The following is an 18,477-nucleotide window of genomic DNA, read 5'->3' as shown; positions in this document are numbered from 1 at the left end:
GTACAACCAAGATTTGGCACAAACAAGGGACTAAATTATTTTCGCTCCTATGCCACCAGAATGTGGAACGCCCTACCAACAGTCATTAAGACATGTGAATCCCTTGACTCCTTCAAAACCGCTCTCAAAGGGCACCTACGGATGGCTGCAATTCGAAACTGGCCCCTGTAAAATCTGATCTGATCTCATAAATGGCCCATATAATATACCTCAAGACGGAGAACTTTAAGGCCCTGCGGGGCTAGATGGAAAAGAAGCCACCTCCGCGGGAGCTTCTTTTCCATCTAAAGCCGGGGTTGACGTGGGGCGTCAGGTTCTTCTGACGCAGCTGTGCGCGAAGATGTGCCTATAGCCACACACACACACACACACACACACACACACACACACACACACACACACACACACACACACACACACACACACACACACACACACACACACACTCTTTTCTTTGTGAGGTAGTAGTTACTAGTTAGTGATCTCCACTGTCTTTTCAGACGTCATAGCAAAGAGCTTAGCAGGACTGTTATTGTATAAAACATCTCATAGAATTTACTCCGTTACATTTTCATAAAATATATTCAAGATGTGATTTCTTTTTTGTGATTATATTTTTAGGTGATCTTAGTGGTTTTAACATGTAGAACTCCAAAACCAAAATGAATTCAATATGTTTAATTCATTTTAATCTACTTCATCCTTGTTTATGTTTTATATAAATTAATCTGCAATTCAAAAATACTAAGAAAATACTAAGATGAGACTAAGATAAAAATAATAAATAATGCCATACATCGCTCTGCAAACAACTGTCTCAATTAAAATGGCTGCTTAGGGACAATTTGATATTTAAAGAATGTGTCCACTGGAGCAAAAGCGAAAACATCCACCATAAATAGCAGATCTACAAGCTGAAAATGTGTCAAGTTGAGACTTGTAGTTTGTAAGTGTGCTTGTAGATCGGCTATGTTATGTTTGGGTGTAGTCCATATATTAGGTTTGGTGGTCCAAGTATAAAGGGTTTAAGTGGTTAAACTGAAGTGACATTGATAAATTCCAAATATTAAAGTATTCTGCAGCACCACTGGACTTGGACTGTGAGCATTCTGATGTCGGGCATAAAATGGACACAGCCTAATATCTGGGTGGGGCATTAATTTCCAACTTGCATCATTCCAAGTAGGCCAGTGCCCAACGGGCCCTGCTGTAGAGGCCCCACGGGAACCTCTCTAGTTCAATAAAATAACCAACTAGAAAAAGTGCCCTTCTGGGCACAGGTCTCCACCAGGATTTCTTCCTCAGCCTAGTGGGAATATGCGTGCACAGTTTCATCGCAATCGGACGCTGCGTTGAGGAGTTGTGGCGATTTGTACAAAGTGGGCTACTCCTGAAAACTGTAGGAGCCAATCGTGGCCAATCAGGATGGAATATGAGAAATCAAACAAACCTGCCTTGATCACATGACTATGGAGATCATGTGTACCGATTTGCGTGAAATTTGGATAAAATCTGAAGGAGTAATAATAGAAAATGTGTTTTACATATGTCGGCCTCCTGGTGGCGCTATAAAGAGCAGATGTGAAAAATTCCAGGCAAAGGTTTTTCCTTGGCCTCTAGGGAGTTGGCATACAAAGTTATCCACAGATCCGTGCAGTTAGAGGTAAAAACACTTTTCGGCCAGTTATAGCGCCACCTTGAGGCTGAGTTGAAATTGTTGATGTGGCATTTTGTCCTCGGCCTAGTGGGAATGTGGGTGCACAATTTCACGGAAATCACGCGATGTGTTCATGATTTGCAGCATTTTGTTTGAAACTGAGCACTCCTGTGAACTTTGGAAGCCAATCTTAACCAATCAGGATGGAGTGTGAGAAATCTGAAAGACCCGTTTCGTTGAATGGCTCTAGAGAGACTGTGTACCAATTTGCGTGATGTTTGGACAAAATCTGTAGGTGTACTGTGCAAAAACTTGTTTTGCACAAAGCGGCCTCCTGGTGGCGCTATAACAGGCCGTTCTGGAAAGTTTGTGGCAGAGGTCCATCGTTGGCATCCAGGGAGTGTGTGTGCAAAATTTGGCATCGACCGGGTTAACGGTGGCCGAGATTAGCTGCTCACGGACACACGGACGGACGGACGGACGGACACACGGACGGACGGACGGACGGACGGAGTGCAAAACATACTCTCCCCACATGCCTTCGGCCTGGTGGAGACAATGACCAGCATCTAATCTGGTCAACAACAACCAAATGGACAAAAGTTGTTTAACAACCATACACATTCAAGTCGTATTTTCCTATGCCCAGCTTTCTGGGTTTGTGTGAACACAGCCATAGCTGTGTTGGTTTAGAAAGTTACAAATAGGCTATTGCAGGTAATCCTTTTCTTTCTTTCAATGTTGAGGGTAAAATGCTCTTAGACTGGATGTGATGCTGCATAGAGCCCACTGTTGTTATTGATGTGCCGTTATGTTTTGCTTTGCTGTGTCTATTGTACATGTAGGCCTACAACTCTCAGCAGAGTGGAAGGGGAGAGAAATGTATTCCATTGGATTTATAATTTAATTCTTGTACACCCTCAATATAAATATATAAGAGTGTTAATCCAAAGTTAACTGAACTTGGAAACGCAACCTCGGTGCTTAGTTTATTCTACCACCATTTGCTGTTGCAACTGTTATTATTAATTACACAACTGTTATTATTATTATTACATTGATCTGCATTACAAAATAAACGGTCAAATTAAAGTCTGACACAACTGATACAAAACGACAGTCCACAGAATTAGCGTGTCGACTACTGTCACGTGACAGTGTGTATCTCAACAGATCTTACGTTAGTTATAGGCTACTATAAAATAGTATACTTACTTTAGCAGAGAAACAGCAGCGAGGGACTTAGCTTAGCAGAGAGCTATAGCACAACTGTTGTTGTGACTGTGAGCAGTGTTGCCAGATTGTGTAAAGTTTGAGTGAAGCCCTGGCTGCTCAAAGCTCTATCTGGGTTGTCCTCTTTGTGTCTCAGTTTGAAAAGGACAGACTGTCCCTCAAAACGACCAACTGGTTCAAATTCAACTTTAGCTAGTAATGGACGGACCCCCGGCGGCGAACACACACAGGGTTGTGCATAATGGGTCTAGCGCTGCTGCTGGAGCGTGCACGTACCATAAACGGCCACTAGGGGGAGCCATGATACAGCGTAATACTATGCGGCATAGGAGTTTATTATAGCAAATACATTACACCATTGATTGATTGATTGAAATATTTATTAACAGTTTGCAGAATTTACAGTACATTTCAAGCAAAAACTCAATACAAAGACTGTTAACTGTGAGTGGACGACCCAATTAAGCATTACACTTGTTTACAACAGGGTCAACATTGTTCAATTCATCAAAGTGGGTCCTTGAGGGGATTAGTAGGTGATTAGTAGGTGGTCCCCATGCAGCTAACTGATGGAGAGTTTAAACCAGATGGAATATATTTAACTGAATAATAAAAGGGAGCAAATTAGACCCTGGCAACTACGGCCCTATTAGCTCCATCTCAAAAGTGATGGAAAATTGTCTATGAACAGGTTGAAACAGTGGGGCAGGCAGGAATTAAGTATTAGCTGGGCCTGGGACCACCTGGGTGTGCACACTGCAATTTATTTTCGCATTCATTCATTAATTATCGTTTTTGCCTTAAATTTCCTGAAAAATATTATTGTTGCCCAGTATTGATTGATTGATTGATTGAAGAATGTATTAACAGTTTTGGAGAATTACAGTACATTTCAAGCACAACTCAATACAAGACTGTTAACTGTGGACGACACCATAAAGCATTACACTTGTTTAGAACGTTGCAGTCTCGCCCCCCACCAGGGCCCAGGAAATGATTCCCTGTTCATTTTCCTCATTGACATTTCAAAAAGTATTTATTTAAAGACCTTTTAAGCCTTGTACAAAGCCAACTCGAGTTGTGACAAATCATGACAACAAATTTTTCGGGCCGAACATAATTAGAAAGAAGAAGAAAACGGCAGGTTACAACACTTTTTGTTGTTTTTCTTCTTTGTAATTATTTGTTTGGTCCAAAATATTGTGTTTGTTGTCATTTGTCACAACTCGAGTTGGCTTTGTACACTTATAAGGTCTTTAAATAAATAGGGTCTTTAAATAAATACGTTTTGAAATGTCTATGGGAAAAATGCATTGGGAATTATTTCCCGGGCCTGGCGTCGTCATGGAAGGGGTGGGACTGCGACGCTCTCTATAGGGTCCACCATGTTCAATTCATCATAACATGTAGGCCACATTCAGAAATAGCGCACTGAGCACACTGTGCAAACTAATAGGCAAGTGCGCTCCCGGTGCGCATTTCCGAACGCACCCTTAAAGACATACTATAAACTCAGCAACAAACGTTTGGAAACTTAACTTTGGTCCATTATTTCTACACTTTAATGATAGCAATTGTTATAATCATGACCGCCCATGTCTGTGTACTTGAACGTGAGACACGTTTGTCTAAGACAGGTTTGTGTAATAAACTTTGTGAACCTTTAGCATGATACTGTCTCGTGTCGCGTTATTGTTCTCCCTGGCCCGACGCTGCAGTCGCCGTACCGAAGGAATACTTCAACCGGATTATCACACACACCACCCAGCCTGCACACACTACCTGTCTGTCAAACCAGACGAGGGTCCAGTACTTAGAGTTTATAACACCAATCAGTATTGTATTTTATACCATTTTAATCCTTGATTAGTCACCTTTACAACGAGGTATAGATTGTAAGGATCATGCTTTTGTGGAATGAGCAACACAGCTAAACGTGTGGGTAGCGCCTCCACAAACTGTGCCAAAATGGCATGGTATTCACCCTTGCTTTGAGTTGCTTAGTGGATTAATTGGATGATTGCACTCTACCACAGTAATAAGGAATAAACAAACAAACAAAACAATTACACATATTGGCAATTATTACACCTTTTTTACAATTTTACACTCAGTGTTCATCTGGAAGATGATACACAGCCACCACATCTCTTGGTATGGTATGGGGCAGTATCTGTCTCACAGGCAAGACAGAACTTGACGTTGTCATTGTCATCATTGAAGGCAATCTCAATGCAGTGAGATATCGGGATGAGATTCTGGGGCCATGCAGTGGTGATCCCATATCTTCAGAATCTGGGACCTAACGCCATCCTGCAGGTCATCCAGGATGACAACGCTTGCCCCCCAGAGCCAGGATTATCAGAGTAGCCTAACTCCAGAATGTGGGAGTGGAGAGGATGGAATGGCCTGCCGCGAGTCCAGACCCTCAACCCAATTGAACACGTGTGGGATCAGCTTGGGCATGCTGTACATTGCAACAAAACCTGGTTGAGGAATGGGTTGGTTGACCAGCATGGTGCCAAGCTGTTACAGCTGCTTTTGGATCTTTCACCCGCTACTGAGTTTCCCTAACACTGAGTGTAAAAAAAGTTTAAAGAATGGCTAATGTGATGTTTTTTGTACTTTTTCTCCTTATTACTGTGGGAGAGTGCAATCATCCATGCAACTCAAAGCAAGGGTTGAACCAAATTTGGCATATTTGTTGGAGACGCTACCCACACGTTCAGCTGTATTGCTGATTCCACGACCGCCAAACCCTTACAATCTTGAATCTATACCTCGTTGTAAATGTGACTAATCACCAATTCAAATAATAAAATAAATACAGATTAGTATTATTTAAGTGGAGAAAGTTAAGTTTCCAAACTTTTGTTGCTGAGTTTATATAGCCAAGAGCAGGAAATCATCATAGACCAGGTAAAAAGGGACAGTGTTCCATTCATCGTTATAGGACAGGATCCTACCGCAAACAACGTATCAACAAGCTCACAGATATCAGCAAAACATGAATAACTAACCATTCAACTAGATGTTCTATTTTAGACTAAACATAATTTGGATTTTCATTCATTTCAAAAGATAGACATAGCCTACTTTGCCCCTGGCCTGAACATTGTGAAACACCCCTACGCCTCAACAGTACTTGGCTGCAGCTGTGTTGCGTGCGTGCAATGTCCTGAATCAGAGTGCGCGTGTGTGTGTATATTGTTAATTGTTCATTGAACATATATGTCAAGTCAAACACTCAGTCCAGTAGTTTAGTAGACAGAATGTATAAACAGCAACAGAGTACAGTCACACTCCAAAAGAGATAGCACAGTTCTTTCTTCTGTATACTTCCTGCAGTATAGAAGTATACATATTTCTGGATGAATTGACAATGGATGACCCTGATGTAAACAAGTCTGTAGACATGTATTCTTAGGACTGCACCCATTCTGCAATCTGATAACATGCGTGGCAGGTTAAAACTAACCCGGGGCAGGTTCAAACTAACCCGTGGCTTCCTGTGAGGTTAGGCTTGGGTTATGGGTAGGGTGTTGGACTCCTGACTGTAGGACTGTTAGTATGTCAGACCAAAGTTACGTTTTATATTCAGCATAGAAGAGGGGCATAGACAGGAAAAATGCAGTACATATGTTATGCTTCTTTTTCTGTTTTTGTACATACAATTACATAGACAGAGAATAAACAGGAAACAGGAAAGTTTTGCTACTATATGAACAGTTTATTGGATTGAGTTGATTTAGCTAGTTACAAAACTGAAACAAAACAAAACAACCTCCCACTTGGAAATTGACGCCTTCTCCTTTCACCATAGGTATTTTCTTTTAAAATAAAATAAATAATAGCAATAGCCAATAAGGATTTCATGAACATGAGAAAAAAGAAAGACACAAGGAAAGAGAGCGAAGAATAGCCAGGAGTGAATGGTGAGATAAGGACGCCATGGTGTTGTAGGAGAGAATGGCAAAAAGAGATAAGGGGTCCTGATGTTTGCTTTGGAAATGGATAGGAAGAAAGTAGGATTTACTAATCTGACAATTTACTATTCTGTGCCTATTGGGTCGCAACTCAAACAGGGCTGAGTCAGCTCAAGTGAAAACATGCTGGCGTGAATTAGATCCTAATTTTTCAAAAAATGCTAGAGCTGTAAGGGTTCAGTTAAACCACTTAAACTGCTGTTTTATAGCCTACTTCAGCTTTTAAAAGTAGCTGATCTACAAGCTCACAGAGCACCACATTGCCATGCATTGTGAGCTTGTAGATCTGATGCTTTTTTTGTATTTATTGGAGAAAAAACCCATATATATATATATATATATAGGGGAGAACGGGGTAAGATGAGCCAGCGGGTAAGTTGAACTACCCCCTTTATCTAGAAAACTGTGTTGCCATGTGACCTTAAATCTAGCAAGCATCCATCATTTACACCTGGCTTTGAAGTTGGTAAGCACATGGGGTAAGTAGAAAACAATATTTTACACAAAAAACTATTTTTTGTCGGTCAAAGTAAAATTTCGACACATCATGTAAAATGACTGTTATACAAAGCAAAATGTACCTATAGGTATAAAATGTAATATCATACACGTTGATGATTTGCCAATGGATAGAACCATGTGAATCAATTAGAAAATAAATTGTCTGAAGTAGCTTATTCTAGTCATTGTTTTCTAAAATGGTGGCTATGGGTAAGATGAGCCAATGTCCGGGGGTAAATTGAGTCAATGGGAATCACTATTCATATGTTTTTTTATTAAGTCTTTGCTACTCAAATTATACTGAATGACCTTTCATTTGCATGTACATACTCATTTAAGAGAAGTTTGAAATATTGTATTAACAATATTGCAAATATAAGGTTCTGAATAACAAACTTTAATTGTCTTAATATTGTTTAAATAATAAACAAAAAATAAGACAATTAGCAAAAGGGAAAACTGTTATTATACTATTATCGATAAGTGAATAAATACATTATCTGTTCATGTTTAAGCTTTTAACATTAAAATAGCATGTGGTTCAACTTGCCCCTCGACTTGGATCAACTTACCCCTTACCTGGGGCAAATTCAGCTTACTCATCATTTCAATTCATAGTAGACATCCTGAAATATGGGTAGATCATTAGATTTTACTGCCATCTCACTTTGATCATGAATCTTGTCCATCCATAATTGGACTTGACAAACATTGTGACGAGAGCTTTTCTCCAGTGTGGAGACACTGGTGTGTCTTCAGATCGGCTGACAATGTTTACAATGGAAAGGTGTTTCTCCAGTGTAGACAAGCAGGTGTCTATTCAGATTACTTGTACGTCTGAAAGTCTATTCAGATTACTAGGATCGGTGAAACTCTTGTCACAATGTTTACACTGGAAAGGTTTTTCTCCAGTGTGGATACGCTGGTGTGTCTTCAGAGTATTTGACTGACTGAAACTCTTGTCACAATGTTTTCACTGAAAAGGTTTTTCTCCAGTGTGGAGACGCCGGTGTGTCCTCAGAGTACTTGGATCAGTGAAACTATTGTCATAATGTTTACACTAAAAAGGTTTTGCTCCAGTGTGGACAAGCAGGTGTCTATTCAGATTACTTGAATGCGTGAAACTCTTGTCACAATGTTTACATACATGGGAAAGGATTTTCTCCAGTGTGGACACGCTGGTGTGTCTTCAGATCACCTGACTGTCTGAAACTCGTCACAATGTTTACACTGAAAAGGTTTTGCTCCAGTGTGCAGAAGCTGGTGTCTCTCCAGGTTACCTTTCTGACTGAAACTCATGTCACAATGTTTAAATGTAAAAGTTTTTGCTCTAGAATGGAGACGCTGGTGTGTCTTCAGGCTACCTTTCTGACTGAAACTCATGTCACAATGTTTACACGGGGAAGGTTATTCTCCTGTGTGGATACGCTGGTGTGTCTTCAGAGTATTTGACTGACTAAAACACAAAACACAATGTTTACACTGGAAAGGTTTTTCTCCAGTGTGGACACGCTGGTGTGTCTTCAGATTACTTGAATCCGTGAAACTCTTGTCACAATGTTTACAATGGAAAGGTTTTTCTCCAGTGTGGACACGCTGGTGTGTCTTCAGATCACCTAACTGTCTGAAACTCTTGTCACAATGTTTACACTGAAAAGGTTTTTCTCCAGTGTGGATACGCAGGTGCTTCTGAAAGTCAGTTGACCATCTGAAACTCTTGTCACAATGTTTACAGTGGAAAGGTTTTTCTCCAGTGTGGACACGCTGGTGTGTCTTCAGATTAGTTGAAAGCGTGAAATTCTTGTCACAATGTTTACACTGGAAAGGTTTTTCTCCTGTGTGGATACGCTGGTGTGTCTTCAGAGTATGTGACTGACTGAAACTCTTGTCACAATGTTTACACTGGAAAGGTTTTTCTCCAGTGTGGACACGCTGGTGTGTCTTCAGATTACTTGAATCCGTGAAACTCTTGTCACAATGTTTACAATGGAAAGGTTTTTCTCCAGTGTGGACACGCTGATGTGTTTTCAGTGTATATGACTGACTGAACCTCATGTCACAATGTCTACACTGGAAAGGTCTTTCTCCATTGTGGACACGCTGGTGTGTCTGCAGATCACCTGACCGTCTGAAACTCTTGTCACAATGTTTACAATGGAAAGGTTTTTCTCCAGTGTGGACACGCTGGTGTGTCTTCAGATCACCTGACTGTCTGAAACTCTTGTCACAATGTTTACACTGAAAAGGTTTTTCTCCAGTGTGGATACGCAGGTGCTTCTGAAAGTCAGTTGACCATCTGAAACTCTTGTCACAATGTTTACAGTGGAAAGGTTTTTCTCCAGTGTGGACACGCTGGTGTGTCTTCAGATTATTTGAAAGCGTGAAACTCTTGTCACAATGTTTACACTGGAAAGGTTTTTCTCCTGTGTGGATACACTGGTGGGACTTCAGGTGAGCTGACTGACTGAACCTCATGTCACAATGTTTACAATTAAAAGGTTTTTCTCCAGTTTGGATAAGCTGGTGTTTCTTCAGGTCTCCGGACTGAGCGAATCTCTTGTCACAATGTTTACAGTGGAAAGGTTTTTCTCCAGTGTGCACACCTCCACTTGTGTCCCCCCAATCATCACTGTCGTCAGTGACTTCAGTGTCAGATTCCAGTTCAACTTCAGTGCAGTGTGAAGAGATGTCTTCATCAACCTCACTTTTCACTAATAATTTAAACATTGACCCAACAGGTTCCTCTGGTCTTTGAAGTAGATCCTCCTGTTCATCTTTAATGTGTGGAGGCTCTGGTTCCTCCTGGACCAGACTGAGGCTCTTCTCTTGCTGTTCTTCTTTAATCTGTAGAGGTTCTAGTTTCACCTGGACCAGACTGAGGCTCCTCTCCTGTTGTTCTTCTTTAATCTGTGGAGGTTCTAGTTTCACCGGGACCAGACTGAGGCTCCTCTCTTGCTGTTCTTCTTTAATCTGTGGAGGTTCTAGTTTCACCAGGACCAGACTGAGGCCCCTCTCCTGTTGTTCAGGGGAAACCTCCTCCTTACACACAGGGAGGTCTGTGAAATCTAGGAGGAGAGGGAAGGTAACATCAGCAGAGAGCAAATCATTGTGTTTTCTGATTGGATAAGATTGATTTTCCTACTTACAGATTTGTTTTGTAATAATGTCTAGTGTTTTAATTCTATTCTATTTATATATCTATTGATGATGGTCGTTTTCCCAAATGTTACATCACAGCTTATGCCCCAAGCAGGCAAGCGCTCAATTACATTTTAATGTGGCCAACGGCCGCATTACCTGGTCGAGGTGACAGCCATTAAATAACGCCACGCTACGCCACTATAGAGTCGATCGACAACAACGGGAGGTAAGAAGAAAACCATCACGACCGTGAAGGGTCGTCAAACACAGGATATTTTTTTATTATTAGGCGGGATGATTTAGATCGCGAGTTATTAACGTTTTAAGATTTCCGTTCTCGTCGGCTAAACAGGCAGGGAACATTTTAGATGACGTGTCACTGTTGTGCAACACAGAGGATTGCGCAACGAGCGCATCTAGGCTGTGGAGCGATGCGATCCGTTTTCATATGACTAATTTGACGGAGTACATGACTGTGCACTTGAACTTGATGGTGATTTACGTCATGGGCCTTTAAACTGTTTTAACAGAAGATTTGAGATGTTGCCAGGCCCCATCAGTGGCAAAGATAGAACTGGGTACAACAGGACAGTTACAGAGCACATGTTTAACTAGCTGTAAATAAAACGGTACATACATATCCTGTACAACTTTACTACGGGTTGCAGCGTTGCATCAAACAGTCCATGTCCCTGCTCCATCTCCCGCTGTTCCTCTGACCGTGCTACATTTCTTTTGGAGGCCATCTCTCCTGATGGCGTGAGATCTCCTCCTGTGGTGCTCTGTGGAAATCACCAACAGAAAATAATGTTTAGTTATCATTCAGCAACCTGAACGATCACAGCATCACCATCGGACAGAGAAGCTTTGCATACCATGCACACATGTGCACGCAGCCACGCGCACACAGGGCTTAAAACAAGTTTTTCCAACGTCTGTTTTTCCATACATTAATGACACTAATGATTTTTGGGGGCTGGTATTGGTAAAATCATGTTTCCTTTATATTAAGTTCTGACCACCTTATGATTGCAGTTTGCACACACGATGGGTCATTGGTTTGTGTGCATCCTCGCTTGTTATTGAAACACCCGGTAGCATTTAGTGTGTTGCAGAGCACCTGACGTCCGAGCCGGTTCTTTTAAATCCATATTTAAGCTAGGGATGCACCGATCCGGCTTTTTGGCATTCGATACCGATTTCGATACATGGGGGTCCAGTATCTGCCGATACAGAGTACCGATCCGATACCCCCCACAAAGAAACGTAATAACCTATTAAGCTGTATGCCTCACTGTGTGGAGTCTGGAATCATTATTTTGTGTAATGCAACATCAAGGCTTGACTTAAACATTACTTTCCCAACTTTGTAAAACAAAATGTAACAAACACAGATATAAATGCACTGAATTATTTATTAAATAACTGTGCAACAATTAGACCAGGTCAATGTGTGCGCAGGCTAGCCTGGCTGCATTCCACATGTTATACTGTCAATATTACACTGCTGTGTCACAGAGGAGGTAGAGTTGTTTTCATACTGTAATTACACATAATTATCGGATCGGATCGGATAATGGATCGGCCACCGATCCGATACCCGATCTAGAATTTTAGCCTGGATCGGCGCCGATCTCCGATACGAGTATCGGATCGGTGCATCCCTAATTTAAGCAATATTACACGAGAGGGTGTGGGTTAACGTGATTATTGCCACGACAGGGATGCGGTCAGGAACGAGACGAAGTCGAGTTCCGCAAGCGTCACTGAAGTGTAATATTATAATATTGCAATTCTACAACAGTTACCCTTAAAACTAAGAAAATCGCTGAAACAGTTACCCTTAAAACTAAGAAAGTCGCTGAAATATATACGACAACAAATGTCCCAATAACTAGCTAGCCTAGCCACCGAGTTTGCTAGCGCTCTGGTAGAACAGAGCAGCTGAATTATTTGTTTTGATTAGGTGGTGAATGGTGCTGGTTTAACCCACGGCTAGAAGGCTGTTTCAACCAATCAGATTGCTTCCTCGAAACGACCTGTGGTAGACAGGCTCGACTGCCTTGAAAACAGGGGAGGTTCTTTCTTGTTTTGAAATAGGTGAAAGGTTGATTTTTGTCTGTATGTATGTTTGCACCAAAAAAAGGGGGGGGGGGAAATGGGTCAAAGTCAGATAACAACAGTGACATGGAACATGTGAAAAACAAATGTGAAAAGAAAATGTATTTATTTTACAAGGAAGTGTACATGTGATTGACTCCATAAAGTAAAAAATAAAACGGGGGAGGTTTTCCACCGTGACGTGCATTGCATTGTTTAACTCCCGTGAGGTAGCAACCGCTCGTTGATAGTGAAACTTAAAAGAAGGCTCGGACGCTACTGCCTTTGACAGCACAGTCAAGAAAAGAGGAGTGTTGTAGCGACTACTTCTTCGCATCAAATCAAATTAGAAGTAGTGCTATGAGTCTGATCTGTCGGCAGGAACTGTATGACGCGTTTCTTTCAATCAAATCCAGAAAAGTTCTTATTGTAGTTAAGGTGATTTATTGACAAATAAACAAGGTCCAAGAATGTACTGAATGTTGATAAATGAAAACGTAGGTGTAGATAAACTCAAATCAAAAGATAAACGGTCAACAGTAAATATTGAGACTAGAGCTCACCCCCATCCTCTCACTGAATGCCACTGCCCAGACACACAGCTGACATAAGTAAAGTGATTAGCAGACACACAGCAGGAGCTCATCAATCAGGTAAGGGCTGTGGCACATCGAAACTCAAGCATGGGAAAAAATAAACAAATAGAATAAACAACAAACAAAATGTCTATTTTGGCTCCTACAAGGAGATTAAAGTGTTTGCATCGGTACGCCTCTATGGGTAACTTTTGTGAGAGTAACAAATAAATCCTCTCAAATCTCTTGATTGACAAACATAGCAAGTGTTCCCTGTCTAATTTAATGCAAGAGAACCGAACGTAAGCACTTTTATTGTCAATTAGATCTGCCTTCCCTGTCAATAATTCCATCCTACCTGTTTCATGTTGTTGTAAGCAACTTATTAGAACGCCAGTGACTTCCATTATTCCTGTGATTTCATCTTTTGGACGCTGCCAACCACTTGAACATCTTCTTTACAAACATTGCAACAATGCTGGTTAACAAACTGCCCTCCCACTCTGGGCGTTTTGGTGTAGAGCACATCAAAGCCTTCTACAAAAACCTAGGTGTTTGTAAAGATGATTTTAAAATGGCAATGGTAACAACTGAGGAGGTACTTCAAAAACGGAGTGCCCTCCAACCCCACAAGGCCACTGGCCATGACAATATTCCCTCCAAATTTCTCAGAGACTCAGCCATTTCCATAGCTCCAAATTTCTCAGAGACTCAGCCATTTCCATAGCTCCAGTCATGACTCACATAGTAAACCTCTCCATCAAACAGGGACAGGTCCCCCAAGATTTTAAACTGGCCAAAGTAACCCCCCTGTACAAAAAAGGGAGTAAATTAGAACCCGGCAACTACCGCCCTATTTCTATTCTAAGCTCCATCTCGAAAGTGATGGAAAAAATAGTCTATGAACATTGTTGTACGAGTTCCAATCTGGTTTCAGAACATCCCACTCCACTGACACATGCCTCCTCTATATGAGCGACCACATCAAACACGAGGTGGATGCTGGAAAATACTGCGGCATGGTCATGCTGGACCTCCAAAAGGCCTTTGACACCGTGAACCACTCCATACTGGTTAACAAGCTAAAAGCTATTGGTTTTGATAGCACATCAGTGAGCTGGATGCAATCCTACCTGGAGGGGAGAGAACAGATGGTGGAGGTGAACGGAACACTGTCCCCCCCCTCCTAGTGAGCTGTGGCGTTCCACAAGGAAGCATACTAGGGTCTTTACTGTTCCTAATATATGTAAACGACATGACATCAGCTTGTGACTGCAACTTGTTCCTGTTCGCAGATGACTCAGCACTGCTGGTCTCGGACAGGAACAAACTGCAGGTTGAAAAGACCCTCAGCTCTGAACTCTGTAGAATCTGCACCTGGCTCGCTGATAACAAACTATCCTTACACCTGGGAAAAACTGAATCCATTCTCTTCGGATCAAATAGTAATCTCAGCAAGGCAGATGGCTTCTTGGTTAGAGTGGGTGACAATATTATCACACGAAAAGATGAAATTACCTACCTAGGTTCCATCCTGGAGGCCAATCTTTCTGGTGATAAAATGGCCACCAACGTAATCAAAAAAGTAAATCAAAGAACAAGATTCCTTTACAGGATCTCCTCACTGGTCAACAAAAACACCTTGAAGACCTTAACAGGAGCCCTCGTACAAGGTTTCTTTGACTATACATGCACCTCTTGGTACCACAGCACCTCAAAGGCCCTTAAAACAAGGTGTAACTGCTCCTATCCAGCAGAATAACGAACGCTCCAACTGATTGGAGGTTGTTTATTTCCCCAAGACAACGTGAAAAACTGCAACACAAAACATAACAATATTATTTTAAATACAATGAAACATGAAATATGAATGTCCCCGTTGTCAGTCAATCATATTATTTATGTAAACAAACACTGATATGTAAACAAACAATTAAACGATCGACAGAACTACAACACTGTTTACAAACAAAGAAAACAACAACATGTAACATACCGTGTGCGCCTTCTGCAGATTATTTTAGGAGAGCTACTTTATCTTCTTATATTCTCTATTTAAGGACACTCTTTTTAGACGTGAGAAGAGCTCCTTGCACCACTGAAACTCAGCTTGTTCTGAGTTCAGCTCACGCAGCTGCAATCAAATGCTGCCGCACTCTCATCACAGGGCTCTTCTTCTGCATGCCCTTCTAGGTCATAATGAACAGCACTAAAGACCAGGCACCACACCCAGGCACCACACACAGCATGCAAATACAATATGTACCCAAATAAACACACATATAATGTTCACATATTATATGTTTTCAGAAAGGTAAGCAATAAAATAGAATATTACAAAATACCCATTGCTGGGACAGTTACACAAGGCTCCAGACCTCCCAAAACAAACTGGTCAGGCTCCTACTTGGCCTCACCCCCAGAACCCACCTCACCCCTGCCCACTTTGACAGGCTGGGATGGCTTAGGGTCGACAACAGAGTACAGCATCTTGCAATGGGTCTGGTCCACAAGATTCGATACACCACCAAGATACCCATGTATACCTGTCTAAATACTTCCTTAATGTAAACGAAGTCCACACCCACAACACCAGAGGGAGTGCAACAAACCATGTACAACCCAGATTTGGCACAAACAAGGGACTAAATTATTTTCGCTCCTATGCCACCAAAATGTGGAACGCCCTACCAACAGTCATTAAGACATGTGAATCCCTTGACTCCTTCAAAACCGCTCTCAAAGGGCACCTACGGACGGCTGCAATTCAAAACTGGCCCCTGTAAAATCTGAATCCCCCCCCCCCGCCCCCCTTTTTCCCCTCACTGTATATGTATCTTTTCCCTTTTTGCTTCCTTTATGATGAATTCCTGTTCTGTTCTTTAACTATATAGAAGTGTCTATTTACATGTCTCTAAATGTTTTGATGAATTGAACAAGGTGGACCCTGTTGTAAACAAGTGTAATGCTTAATTGGGTCGTCCACTCACAGTTAACAGTTTGTATTGAGTTTGTGCTTGAAATGTACTGTAATTCTGCAAACTGTAAATAAATAATAAATATTTCAATCAATCAATCAAAAAGCCATGATCCATATGGAGAAACTTCCATAACTTCAGTGGTAAATTAAATCTGTGCTACTTTAAGTCAGAATAGCAGGGGGAAATTGAATCGAGCACAACAGACTTAGTTGTGTACTGGTGTTGCGTGCAGTAAATGGCAGATATACAAGCTCACAGTGCGTAGCATTCGCGACACGCTGTGAGCTTGCAGATCTGCTATTTACTCTCTGCGCAGCAGTGCGCACGACACCGGCACCCCACCACTTTGGTGTCGCCGTGTCGAGTTTGGAGAGATCACTTGACTACTAGTACTGTCTAGCAGCAAGTATATGCTGCGTTTGTATGACTTCATGTCATTCATACCGCTACATACACCCACCAACCCCCTTATTATTATTCTTTGCCGATCTGCACTGATCTCATAAATGGCCCATATAATATACCTCAAGACGGAGAACTTTAAGGCCCTGCGGGGCTAGATGGAAAAGAAGCCACCTCCGCGGGAGCTTCTTTTCCATCTAAAGCCGGGGTTGACGTCGGGCGTCAGGTTCTTCTGACGCAGCTGTGCGCGAAGATGTGCCTATAGCCACACACACACACACACACACACACACACACACACACACACACACACACACACACACACACACACACACACACACACACACACACACACACACACACACACACACACACACACACACACACACACACACACACACACACACTCTTTTCTTTGTGAGGTAGTAGTTACTAGTTAGTGATCTCCACTGTCTTTTCAGACGTCATAGCAAAGAGCTTAGCAGGACTGTTATTGTATAAAACATCTCATAGAATTTACTCCGTTACATTTTCATAAAATATATTCCAAGATGTGATTATTCTTTTTTGTGATTATATTTTTAGGTGATCTTAGTGGTTTTAACATGTAGAACTCCAAAACCAAAATGAATTCAATATGTTTAATTCATTTTAATCTACTTCATCCTTGTTTATGTTTTATATAAATGAATCTGCAATTCAAAAATACTAAGATAATACTAAGATGAGACTAAGATAAAAATAATAAATAATGCCATACATCGCTCTGCAAACAACTGTCTCAATTAAAATGGCTGCTTAGGGACAATTTGATATTTAAAGAATGTGTCCACTGGAGCAAAAGCGAAAACATCCACCATAAATAGCAGATCTACAAGCTCAAAATGTGTCAAGTTGAGACTTGTAGTTTGTAAGTGTGCTTGTAGATCGGCTATGTTATGTTTGGGTGTAGTCCATATATTAGGTTTGGTGGTCCAAGTATAAAGGGTTTAAGTGGTTAAACTGAAGTGACATTGATAAATTCCAAATATTAAAGTATTCTGCAGCACCACTGGAGTCTGGACTTGGACTGTGAGCATTCTGATGTCGGGCATAAAAGGGACACAGACATAGCCTAATATCTGGGTGGGGCATTCATTTCCAACTTGCATCATTCCAAGTAGGCCAGTGCCCAACGGGCCCTGCCGTAGAGGCCCCACGGGAACCTCTCTAGTTCAATAAAATAACCAATGACCAGCATCTAATCTGGTCAACAACAACCAAATGGACAAAAGTTGTTTAACAACCATACACATTCAAGTCGTATTTTCCTATGCCCAGCTTTCTGGGTTTGTGTGAACACAGCCATAGCTGTGTTGGTTTAGAAAGTTACAAATAGGCTATTGCAGGTAATCCTTTTCTTTCTTTCAATGTTGAGGGTAAAATGCTCTTAGACTGGATGTGATGCTGCATAGAGCCCACTGTTGTTATTGATGTGCCGTTATGTTTTGCTTTGCTGTGTCTATTGTACATGTAGGCCTACAACTCTCAGCAGAGTGGAAGGGGAGAGAAATGTATTCCATTGGATTTATAATTTAATTCTTGTACACCCTCAATATAAATATATAAGAGTGTTAATCCAAAGTTAACTGAACTTGGAAACGCAACCTCGGTGCTTAGTTTATTCTACCACCATTTGCTGTTGCAACTGTTATTATTAATTACACAACTGTTATTATTATTATTACATTGATCTGCATTACAAAATAAACGGTCAAATTAAAGTCTGACACAACTGATACAAAACGACAGTCCACAGAATTAGCGTGTCGACTACTGTCACGTGACAGTGTGTATCTCAACAGATCTTACGTTAGTTATAGGCTACTATAAAATAGTATACTTACTTTAGCAGAGAAACA

The sequence above is a fragment of the Protomyctophum parallelum genome (genome assembly GCF_964188405.1).
Source record: "Protomyctophum parallelum genome assembly, chromosome: 13".
In the NCBI taxonomy this organism is placed as follows: Eukaryota; Metazoa; Chordata; class Actinopteri; order Myctophiformes; family Myctophidae; genus Protomyctophum; species Protomyctophum parallelum.
Note: the sequence above shows the minus strand (reverse complement) of the source record.